Genomic DNA, 12,647 nt, shown 5'->3' on the forward strand with positions numbered 1-12,647 from the left:
GGCTGACTGACGGCAACTTTTTCCCCTTTTTTTTATTTCTTTCGACTCGATCTGCCGCTGCCAATAATAAAGTTCACGGTGGCTCGTTCATCATATTCCATCAAACAGGCGCAGACCACGCTCTCGGCCATTCGGTTCAGCCTTCCTCTCCTCCTCCACCTCCTGTTCCACCGCTTCCCGCTTCCATAATCTTCCTTCGACTCCCTGGCAAACGCGTAGATTAAAGGATTTACGAAATTAGTTTTACTTCCTCGCGTCGTCTACGAGCGCGGCCGGATATTAAGTTCGGAGGCGAAATCCCAGATTGCCAAGCGTGGGGTGCTCGCAGCACCGCGTCGTGGACCGTGTTCCAGTAAACAATATCTTAAAAATGCAGCGCTGCCCGCTTACCATCCGCATTTGCATCTTGGTTAATACAGGTATTCCGTGACCACCAGTTGTATCTCTACTAAACAAGACTTTATAAAAACTTGGTTTCCACAATATGGAAGGAAAATAAATTGAATTTAGACCTCCTGATTAATAATAAAATACTATGGATCATCGTGATATAATCTTGTAGTATTGGAATCGTCATAATAAAAAAGAGTGAGATTCCAGCTCAACAATTGTCGATGCTAAAAGGACATCTTCGTATCTTCGCATGCACGACATTTCATCGAACGAATTAATCTCGTTCCGTGTAATTTCGCCCAAAATTTGTATCAAATTGGTAGTAACTATCTTTACTCAATGAGATCGATTTTAGGGCATAGATTGACGTTGTACGTTTAGAAACGAGGTTTCAAACGATGCGATCGATATTTGGATGGATATTTTCAACGACTCTGTATCCACGGATAATTATCCGTATATGATTATACCATTGCTTTCGTTTGCGATTCGTTTGCGTATTCCGTGTATCGATTATGCGATTCGTTTGTGGTACGCCGTATAAATATCACACGCCACATAACTGCATTATCATTGACGGCTTATTTGGATTACTACTTACGCAAATAATAGTTTAATATCGCGCGTTCCGGTTGCATGACCATTATTTGACCTCGGATACGGCCGGTTATCCCGATTAAATCTACAAATTCGTACCCTACCACCTTCATCGTCGTATAATCTTTGTCCCATACACTGTGAGCGTGTCGTAATCCTCGCGTTTCAACAAATCTTGGATAAACTACTCTCCCGTGTGCTTTCTGCGTATATTTAATCTTGCTGGTTTAATAAACAACAGCGTATTTTGATGGAAGAATAATCTGCTGTGTAGAAACTGTAAGTTATTGTATTAAAAATGAACTTACTTTATTTAAGAAGTAAAAGATAAATCTGTAATGGTAAAATTAAGAAACGTGTAGCCCTAAACGATCAAATTGCAACGCACTTGTTGTACCATCTTTTCTAATCACGATAATTGTATATCGTACACATATAATATTCGTTTTGTATAACTCTGGTCGAAACGAAATTTTAGCTAGTGTCTGCTCAAATGAACTTCTGCTGATTGAATTTACTTACTTGAACGTAAACTGTTCAAACTATGTGAACGTAAGCTATGTGAACGAGAAATTGTAGATACCATTTATTTATTCGAATAAAATGTTTGGATTGAATGACTTTCTGTGGTCTGAATTATCTTATCTGTACAACGAAGTCGTATTAAATGAACCAAAATGAATTACAAATCGAAAGAATCAGCGACAAACATCAGCATATAAACCTGGTGTGCAAGTCAACGCGTTAATAGATTAAAGCTACTTATATCGAGACACGCGAAATGTCAGAAGGTTTCGTCCGATCCGAGTCCACTTCCGACCGCTCTTCGCGCGATCCTCGACACGACTTGCCGTTTCACTTCTCCCTTTGGAACGTTTCATCGATTCGTCTTGAAACCGGACAAAATAGACGAGCAAGATGGAGAAGGGGGTGGCCAGGTTACAAGGGACGAAAGGGGCGAACTCAATTAATACCAGTGCTCGGTTTATACTATATTTCTTGGTTGCGGTATCAAGCGAGCCAGCAGCCCACCTCGCGTCTGTCTGCATTTGTTCCAATTCACTTGCTGCCGATTACCGCTCCCTCCCGGCCTGGATACGCCGCTCAGTCTCGACCCCTCATCGCCGTTCCCCATTTTCATCCCTATTCTCCCATTTCCTCTCCGTTCCCATCCCCTTTCCGCCCTGTCCCTCTTTCAAACCCCCTCGCTGCTGCTGTTTGACTCGACTCGTTCGGTTCGACCAGTCTCGATTCGTCGCGGCACAGTGTCACGTAACCACACTCGAAGCGTGTCGAAAGAGAGCCACCGCCTGTCGGTCGCAAAGGGATTCGACTTGTGCCAGTAGCTTCTTTCCTTTCGTTATCGATGCTTCGTACATACTATACAAAGATGAGAAGACGAAGCTCAATGTTACGTGTTGCTATATCGCACACGTATTTCAAAAGTATCACAATTTTAAATAATGCAGTCTTATGTTAGAAGAACATCAAGAGTCGTTAAAGAAGGATTTCAAGAGAATGAACAATTTCAACAATAATATTTGATCATGGTTCCTTACAGACTATTCCTTTGCCAACGTTCAGTTGCTTAGTAACAATTTTTTGTAAGATTTCAAATAGCTTCTCGTTTCTCTTAAGAAAATTTGTTTGAGTTATGAAACTCCTTTGCCTAGCCAAGTCATAGACGCTCGATTCTTTTCGCGCTTCCTATCGTCAGGACGTATACGTAGACGTATTTGGATCGATATGACGGATACAGCGTACGAAACACGTACGACGCTGAAGATAGAAATGGTTGTTGCGAGACACGCTTGATTGCCACACTCCAGACGCCGCGTCGCCTTGGAATCACGCGGTTAATTAACTTCACGACCGGCTGCGTCGCACTCGAGTACCGAGAACGATAATTGATGAGCGCTATGGATCACGTAAACGCGATCTGTTTCCTGTCGCGAGATACCCAGGTGGCGTTTGGATCGAAGTAAAATCCTTAATCAATAGCGTCTTCGTATAGCTACACAAACCCCTCTCAAGATTTATATTACGTAGATATTATGCCAAATTTTCGAACAAAGTAGATATAACATGATATTAATTATCGATACCCTGAATTTAATAAGGAAAACTATTTATTCCTCGTATTCCTAAAATTTCTCGTTTAAATCACCTTTAATCAACAGACACTACTAACGAATAGATCGCATGCCTCTAATGATAAGCACTTAAATTAAATTGCAAGTTCTAATGGTATATTGTCTGAATAGAATGTACCTTATGCAAACTTGATACAACTTCATAGAAATTGATACCAGATGCGACAAATTTAACATGTATTAGGTTGTCCGAAAAGTTTCTTTCGTTTTCCAAGGAAATAATAAACGCACAATGCTGTTTGTTTTATATTAGTTTATTGAATTATGCACGAACGTGATAATAGAAGTAGAACGAAATGGATCATACCTAATTCAATAAAATAATATAAAGCAGAAACGAGAGAAACTTTTCGGACAATCTAATATCTTGCAAAGTAAAACATTCTTACGAAGAATGATAGACTCGTCCAGGACGCTATATAAATAATCATATTTAATTAAGTAGACAATTAACTGTCTGAACGAAACCGTGTCACTATCGCTGCGGGTCTAAATGGGTAATATAAACGAACCTTAACGCGGTGAACATACACAAGGCTGACATGACCTGTTATTAAAGCTTTACTCGCTCTATTCGAGGCGAGAGATCGTAAAAAGTGTTTCGATCCGTGATATAAGACGAAGAACGTGCGACAATGCGGGTTTTACGAACGCGGCTTCCTCGGTAACAGGCCTGTCAATCGTCCGTAACGCGATCTGCTACTTACGCTTTCACGGAACGTAACGGTGATACCTAATAAAGTGTCCACGGATTATTTTTCACCGAAGGACCTCCTGCAGAGAGCCTTTGAATCGACATCACCATTAACGCAATATAATCCTCCTGTCGGACACCATATGTATGGAGAGCCAGCGGTGAGAAAATACCGCTCGGAGATCAGCCACTAGATAGCGGGTTCCATTAATAGTAGTTAATGTGTTTTCTTTCTTCTCAACGCTTTCTTGACTTATATTAATCCTCAATTTAATTCTAAATCATCTATATGTATGAAAAATTTCTTATTAACTAACCATTGCTATCTTTACCATTTATTGATATACATATATATGCATATATAGATGATCACTCAGGTGTTTGACACAATTTATAGAACAAAAATATAATTTTATAAATCGTGATTTCTCACTATAATTTACCATCTAATAATATTAATCAAATAATAAGTTTACATTGTAGAACTTTTTTTTATAATCTTCAAATGTTAACTCGTAAAACTCAATTACAGACTTTCTCATTCGGTGTACATACTGTCAAATTTGATACTGTTATCAGATAAAATTTATTTGCACGCGAAATTTACAATTCGGGCGCTTGGAAATTTTCACCGATAATATTAATTCGTTGTAAATATTAATAACAAATTTCAAGGATTTTTATTTTCTTCAAAAAGTAGTTCTCGTAATGGCCGCGTTTCAGTGTAGATAACGTCCCTTAACCTCTCCCCGTAGAGTCATTAATACATCGATGTCCACGATATCGAGAGCGCTCGCACCGTGTCTCCAGATCTACGATTCACTCCGTATATTACACTGTCAACTCATTACACACCGGACTACGGTTTGCCACATCACGCTTCGCCGCTTTTCCATGGAAAATATTGACCTCCGCGCGCGCGCCATTCCGATAACGCGCCGGATAATGTATAGCTTCCCGCGGCATTGTAAGTGTTGATTTTCCGCGTCGCGTTTACATAGACGCCGCGAACTATTAATTTGATGCGGTCAGATATAGCTACAGTGGCGAATCATGGGTAGAACTTACTGCGTTAATTACCGCGCCCTACTCTTCTCTGCTCTCGTGTGCAACATTCGAAGGAGGATTTTTGTCCATGAGAACATTGTTGGAACGTACAATGGTAGAATTGAAAAAAAATGTTAATCCTACTATTCTCCTCACTTTGTGTTTGTATTTCTTCATATGTTTTTCTTTTTTCTTTTTCTAGGATGCTTTATTTATAAAAATCGAAAAGTACACAGAATGTAGCAGGATGTACTGAAATACTCGAAATTCCTCGTTTTTTTGTTTCTACCTTTCATTCAAGATTATATTGTGTAGGCTATTATAAAGTATTAATTTAAAAGGAAAACTCCACGATTAATATAAAAAAAATTATCAAGTATTTTCGCTGTTACGTTCGCGTAAAGCAGTGATGGGCTTTGAAATATCGCGTAAAATAATGGAACGCGAAAGTCTGGAAAAGGGATAGAAAATGTGAGTCGAAGACACTTCAGCGGCGGTGAATCAAGATAGTCGTGGATCCCGAGTTTTCCGTCTCGGTAGCGAATATTTTCGGCTTACAACGCATTACGGAGTCGCAGACACGAGCACGTTCTTGCGGATCTTCGGAAACGATGTTAAGCCGAGAATAAATTTTTAATGGGCCGCCAGAGATTCCGGCTTTATAAAATACTGCCGTGATACATGCAAATGATCGGGACGAGAAATTAAACTACATGGTTTTTTCGCCAAGCGATAACGAAACGCTTTTCGCGCTATCGATTCGTTCCCGCGTTCCGTCGTTCAAAGAATCGAGTGACGTTCGGGAATAATTAAAAAAATACGCATCGAACGATCACGGAGCATCGCTGGAAACAGAGCTGCGGTTGAAACCGATTCCATCCGGTCAGTGGTATATCCAATATTTTTAATCGTTCGTTGATAATTACGCAGAAATAACAGTTTGAAGTTAGAATCATTTCGAATATTTAAATATCAATTAAAATTAACTGAAGATTATTTCTTCTGAAAAGAATTCCTAAGGTTTCTTATCGTCCTATTATAGATGTTACATATATATGTTTTATTTGAATAAAAATGGTGCTCTTCAAAGGTATAGGAAAAATTTACCTTCGTAAGTGACTGTGTATAGTCACTCCCAACGGAGCACCGCTGCTATTTCTATTTTCCCAGAAAAAGGGTACCTAGCAGGCCTCTAACTCAAGATTAAACTTAACAACATACATTCGGTGGTCAGAGAGGCGGAAGACGCTAACGTATATACGAGATTAGGTGGAGAAAGTTCGAAGGAGAGACGGGGCAATGCTCGTTACAAGGTAATACGAAAGTTTCGCCACACAGGGAAAGAAAAGGCGGTGTTCACCGTTTCCACTTATTCTTTCGTCGACGCTCGAGAAACTAGAAAGAGAGGAAAAGAATATAAGAAAAAGAAGACGCGAGAGCCACAGCTCTCAGGAGGGATGAATAATTTAAGGACGTCTGATCGCGCGATCGAAATTCACGTGTCTGGGAATCGCTTTGAACGTCAAATTACAGGGATCCTCTCTCCTCAGCCGATCTCTTGAATAATTGTGTTACAGACGGTCGATCCATTTAAATCACTCTATTGCCAGCGAACCGGTTCATTAAAATGCACCGGATCGAATTTCTATCGGAACGACTGCTCTGCCGCGTAACAAGAAAACTCTGACAAATCTTGTCGTCTCGGCGCGTATATCCGTCTTCACTGCGCGTCTGTCGACAAACACGAGAATAACTCTGCCATGACCTTTCTAGGAGAATGCACAAGGTCTACGTATGTATATTTTTGGGATCTGATCGAGATCTGTGTCCGTGGTCTAATTTAGAAGAGATATTATAGAAATGCTATGTGTTGCGTGGAAGCGTGTATCCATCTCTGTGCTAATAACCATCATCGAGGAGAGACTATAATAACATCAATCTCATAACTCATAAAACTTGTACAATATTAATCCAATTATAAGATCGGATCAATTTTGAAAAAATAATTATGAGTTTGCTAAAATATATCTTTATATCTTGATTTCAATCCCATTCAAACTACCACATTTACCTATATCAAATACCATCAAATCATGCAAACTTGGAGTCATGATATTTTCAAGGAATCCAACACAAAGAGACAGCAAGCCAAACAACGTGTGGCAATCTGCGATGTAACATAGCGCATGACTAGTTAGTGGTATGCGGGAGCTGCTTCAAAGGACCTGGCTAATATTCGCATGACGTAAATGGCAGATGAACGGCGTACAGGTTAGGCCTATGCAACGAGCATAAGCGCGGATACAGCTTCCGCTGGCGGCTATATCGAGCACCAGGCGCCACCGCAACACGGTCCAGCACGTTGCATACGTACATGTGTACCTGATTGTCAATAAATTCTCCTGCAAATCCTTGCCACAACGCTTCCTTACACGATGTTCAGGCTACCATTAAAACGATAGCTACTCGTCCATCATTCAAGGGAAACCGTTGGTTTTTGGGATTGAACGATCGCGATGGACAGACAAGTACGATTGTTATTGCTTGTAGCGAACGAAGGATCGCGCGATTTCCGTTGAATTCAGCTTACGAAGCGCTGGCATTTGCAGGCAGTTTGGCAGAATATATTGGCGGTCAAGTGGAAATAAAACGTCTGCGTCGCTGGATAATGCCGGCCGTTAATATTGGGCTGCGACGCGGCCGCTCTCTGTGAAGTTGAATGGAAGATTTTTGCCATGAGATTTCTGGAACGTCGAATAGTTTTACACGAAGAGATAACGCGGTTCGTAAGGGAAATTATGCTGCTTTTTAGAGTGTCTTGATAGATGATAATATAAAAGAATTTTTATTTTATTTTGAGAGGCGTAAGCGTAGAAGACTTAGAGATTGCCACGATTACGGTGTGTTTCAAAAAGATGAGCAAAAATTCGTGTATAAGTTCTTTACGTCAAAAGAATGTCGATAGTTGTTCAACAATCGTCAGTAACATTGAACAAACCATCTCGTTATATATTCATCGTCATTTTACATTTTACATTTTACATCGATAATCAAACGCAAAGAATGTGTACCTTGGTTAAATATTCATCATGAAGATCACAAATCGAGCGGTAATCGTAGAACCGACGCGGTGTTATAAAGCAACAGGCATCGCAATCGGCGCAAGAACGAAATTACTGGCTACACACAAATTACGAACTGGATACGCATCTCCCGTTTCCCGTGGCAAGCCCGCCCTTCCTTCCGCCGAGGCACAGCTTGATCATAAAGCTCGTTCCGGCTTCTACATACCGACCTCGTCGTAAATATCATTCTCGTTTTACGTAGATGCGGCTTCTCATCGGCAGAATAAACACGCCGGAGGTAAGGTTACCCTAACGAGGAAACGCTCCTTGCCCCTTGATCCAAAAGGGGGATAGACGATGTTTCTCTGGCTTTATTATTGCTGTCGAGTAATTAAACCGTTTTCCGTGCCACCGCCGCGACTTGAAATCAAACGCAACCTCTGCTAGTCGTCGTCCGAATCTTCATACAATTTTATCTACGATGTTATCTATACTGCAACGAGTACTTGTCGACATTCAAATATGTAATTTGATCGATATTATAATACATGCATAGCGAACAGAGCCTTGATGATTAGCGAATTGATTTTTTTTTTTAATATCGATACGTTTCGTTTTTGCTATTATTTCTAATTTACCATTATTTGGTGTATGCTGCTCGCCTAGTATTAGACTTTCTAGGCTTAAACTTTCAGTATTTTATCGAGTAAAGGGTTACTTAATAGCCACGATATTGAAAATAAGCTGCTCTACGCTATTCACTTCTATCCGCTCTTCATGAGAAATTCGTCGACAATAGAACAGATAAACGATGTTTCTATACAAAGACGTAAATCGTAGATATCACTGGGTGAAAGCACGAGTGGAATTACAAGAACTTTGCGTTGCATTGATCTTTGTAATGATTACTAATATTTGCGCGAACGTGAGGCAATATTTTTGAACGTGAAAAGGAATGGGTCTCTTTTATCTCGTTTCAGGGGGGATGAGGTGAAAACGAATCCGGAGTTTGAATTTTGGCGTTTTACTGATTAAACCGAGCCATAGGGTTGACGGTAATTAGGTGTAACCTTTGTACGAAGAACTGTGTACACTTCCCTTTTGGTAAAACGGATAATAACATTGGCATACCGTTATAAATGCTCTAGTGCACAATACTCTTTATCGAATTGTTCGATTTATGTTAATTTACGTTACATGTCTAATTTAACAGTTGAACAAACGACACTTGATTTTATTTCGAAATAATTACCTTTAAATTTGCCGCGATTATGGGGGCGCTTTACCAGGTTGTTACGTTGCCAAGCGAACGTGTTTCCAGCACCAAAAAGATACTTTCCATGGTTAATGTAGCGACACTTTCAAACGAATTTATTTAAATTTCGTAAGCGAATATTATCAAACGAAACGAGGTTATTAATTAAGAATGGAACAATACTCCTTGCTTTGCTTTGTCATTCATTTGCCAGGAACGTAATCAAATGGAAAATTGTCGTAATGATTTTACCAATTTGGCCTTCCAAAATATTTGTACAACGCGTCTTTTTACTTTTATACATTTATTAATACCGGAGAAATTCCAAGCGAAAATATACAACGTTCGTCATCATCCCTACTCCACATCTCCAGCGACCGAAAGTGGGATATGTAACCGCCGTACTTCAGTCCTAATAACATTGGCCTCTTATAAAGCCACGCTCAACCTTCTACTATCCGCTGCACGGTACAACACAAATTTATTATGCGATGACCGTTCTACTAACCGTGCTTTATACTTCGATTACTCAATTAAGAGTAAAAAGTAGCCTCACCATGGTAATTACTTGGAGTAGTTAGATGAGTGGAGAGTAAAGAGTGATCGGCGAAGAGCCACAACGACGAGGACGCGGAGGGCGCTTCACGTCGAGTCTGTTACAACGGGTACAGTAAGGGATCGCTATGAAAAAAAAGGATAAGTGAAAACGAGCGTAGCCGGAGAGCCGATACACCGGGCTTTCTCATTATTTTAAGTGACTGGAGAAGCAGAGGGCGCTGTGTATATGCGTGCCATATATCACCACTTGCCACTCAGGCGGGCTGGTATCGTGTAATCGAGTTGTCAGGCAAACTACCCCTTACAGAGAATGGCTCCGCTATCGTTGTCGCCGCCGCAGACGACGCCGACGCCATAGTAGTCGCCTAATGCACGCGTTATTACGTTACACGCATTTAAAACTTGCCTCCTATTAGCAGTTTGCCGTCATCTGCGGCTGCCGCGTCGAGGATCGAGAAATTCGAGAGAAGAGACGAAGGCGAGGAGGACGAGGCGTCCACGTCGTTCCGCCATCGACCACCGCGATCGTCCACAGCCCTCCAGACTAACTTTGTTTCCACGTCGAACGGATTTAATACTTTGCCAGCCATTACGCTAGCCGATCTAATGGGTCGCGCGCGTAAAATATTTAGCCGGAGCTAGATGGCGCGTCCCTCGGACCACCTCCGCAGCGTTATTTTTCTTCTTTCGTGATGGCGGTGATTGAATTGGAAGCTGGAGCTGGGGCAGTCAACCTTTAAACGTAAGATAGGATCCTGAGAGAAGCATATGATTTTTTCAATAGAATTCGCTTTAATTAAATTGGGAGAATTAATAGCAGAGTGCTGCTGACGACCAGAGCTTTAACAGTTTTAGTTGTTTTTGTAATGTTGTACAATCGAATTAATCAATAACTGGTAATTATGTTTTGGTAGCGATTTGGAAAATACGCCTTGCGAGATGTTGCATCGTTTATTAATAATAAATAAGCGAATAACACATAAGCGAATAACCAGTAGCACTGGCTGTATAAATTTTTGAATGTTTATGTGATAAAGTGTTCACCATATAAGTTACGAATTAACGACTCTTTTCAGAAGCAACTTACGATAATTGTAAGTGGATGTCCGCCGTATACCAATGCATCAAGATAAATGTATATAGATATATATGTGATCGAGATGCTGGAACATATTCGATAGATCAGTAAAAGCACTACAGAGGTTAGCTATTACTGATAACAGTAATAGATGTGCCATTGCGTTTGCGCTGGTGCTAGGTACAAGGAATATGAATTAAAGATAAAATACTCTGTCAATATCGCGCATGTTTCAACGTTTCGAATACACGTCGAATAGAACGAGGATGATAACTCTTGTCCTTCAGAAATATTAGACCGGTATGCGTAGTTCCGCATCTATCGCTTGATAGCCACATCGTATCGTATCGAACAACGATCATAGTACAACTTTGGATATTAGCCGATCCCCAATCCCTTATCATTCGTGAGACAGTTTGTCACTTATACAGCCGAATCTACATTTACGATCGTGCGCAGATTACTAGTCCAGTTATGGCTTTGACGTTTAGATAGCTTTTGGATCTGCTACAATTGTGTTTCGTCAACGTGTACAGAATGATAGGAAAGGGAGAAAGTAAAAAAGAAAAGCTGTAAACGAAAGTAAAACAAACATTAGAAAATAGAAAAGGGGGAAACCATATCAATAGGTTAGAACAAACGTAGAAGCGGGCCGAGGTACATAATTAAGGCAATTCGCGTTGGATCTTCGTCACAGAGACATTAAATATGATCAGTTTTGTCCATTACAGTGGTGAAAACGAAGGGATAATGACGACGGTCGCGTCGACGTTTTCGTAATTCGCTCGAGTATACTTGCGAGATGCATCTCGCGTAACGAGACCAGCAAACGTCATCGTCTTCGTTCTTTTCGAACATTACAGACCGGCTGGCTCAACAGCCTGTGAAAACAACACTTCCGCTGCCTGTTATTCCCAAGGGCGTGCATAGAAACATGAAGGTTCGTTAAACACAACGTGATTTATTGGTTTTTCGTCCGGATTTCCACGGTCCCTGGAGTGTTCTCGTTCTAGAAAACCACGCCGTTTCCTTCTTCTTCTATAGAACAGTATCGACTAGTTTGCGACGTTATCGCTCGAGTGCGTTGATGCTGCATCAGCTAACTGCGTTTTATGATTCTTTGTTGATAAATGCACAGCAAATGTAGGTATTATCATCTCTTTAATATTACGTTATCCGAAAAGTGTCTTTCTTTTACAGACACGTCTTTTATAACAACGCATCTTCATACAAACATGAAACCTAATCTGTCGAACGCTGTGATCTTTAGTTTGATAGATCAAAATGGATTCCGTAAAATAATATAAAACGAAAAATGTTGTGCATTCATTATTTCCTTATAAAACGAAAGAAACTTTTCGGACGACCTAATAATTAAGAAACCTTAAGTAGAAATTAGTCCACAAAAAGTAAATCATCGATGCACTATCGGTTACAACACTGATCAACTTTGATAACAGAGATTTTATGAATTCGATATTTTATGTGATCGCATTTCCCTTTTGCCCCAAGATAACACCGTCGAAGGTTGGTAGTATTCATATCCGTTTTGCACCGCCACAACAGTCGAGCCTACGCTCGTGCGCGAGTCCACTTAATAATGCAGGTAGAGAATACCGGTGGTCCGGGACGCGGCTCGTGTAAGTCATGATTAATATTTCAGATGTCGACCATGCACGGGGGTTACTGGGCGTTTCGGCGATGGCGGCGACCGGGGTTAAGACTGACCATCGCCGGCCCGAGCGAGGTTTCGTTGTCCGGCAGGTTGTTAATTATTCGCAAAGGAAATTAATGCGTTGCCGGTAAT

General features: G+C 40.7%; 1 protein-coding gene across 5 annotated transcripts in view; it reads left to right on the forward strand.

Annotated features, from left to right (window-relative positions):
• The window catches only part of LOC117213690 (teneurin-a), a 702,857-nt gene that overhangs the window by 272,198 nt on the left and 418,012 nt on the right, over positions 1–12,647 (forward strand). The gene's annotated exons all lie outside the window — the stretch shown is intronic.

The sequence above is a fragment of the Bombus bifarius genome, unplaced genomic scaffold, assembly GCF_011952205.1.
Source record: "Bombus bifarius isolate JDL3187 unplaced genomic scaffold, Bbif_JDL3187 scf7180000009125, whole genome shotgun sequence".
In the NCBI taxonomy this organism is placed as follows: Eukaryota; Metazoa; Arthropoda; class Insecta; order Hymenoptera; family Apidae; genus Bombus; species Bombus bifarius.